Source organism: Calidris pugnax, unplaced genomic scaffold (assembly GCF_001431845.1).
Source record: "Calidris pugnax isolate Ruff unplaced genomic scaffold, ASM143184v1 scaffold17, whole genome shotgun sequence".
Classification (NCBI taxonomy): domain Eukaryota; kingdom Metazoa; phylum Chordata; class Aves; order Charadriiformes; family Scolopacidae; genus Calidris; species Calidris pugnax.
In genome coordinates, this window is record NW_015090794.1 from 4001215 (window position 1) to 4001716 (window position 502).

Sequence of the window (502 nt, forward strand, 5' to 3'; positions counted from 1 at the left end):
GGGGGTAGAAGATAAAGCAGCCCAGGGACACGGGGAGCAGGACCCTGCCTGTGGGTGTTCTGCTGCACTGATGGTGTCTGAGCAAACGTCCTCCTGGTCCCACAGCAGCCTGGGGACCATTGCTGAGCTCAGCTGGCCCGGCCCCAGGGTGGGGGTGTCCCTGTACAGCCGCTTGCTCATGAAACTGGAAACTTCCAGGGCCCTTTTTCCATTTACACCCCTGGAAGCTGATTGTAAGACTTTCTCTCACACACACACAAAACCACACCGTTTCCTGCAGATGTGAACCCTTCTGCTGTTAAGCCAGTGCCCATCACACAAAGCTCCCTTACATGGCCAGGGGAGGGGGGGGGAAGGAAAAATAAGCTGCTTATTTCTCCTTAAACGCTAAAGGATGCTGCGGTGTTAAAGCTCCTGCACAGGGAGGCCAGCACAGGGCTGGGCACAGGCTGCAGAGCAGGGGTGCCAGCTGTGCCCCCAAAACCCCCTCATTTCTCTGCTC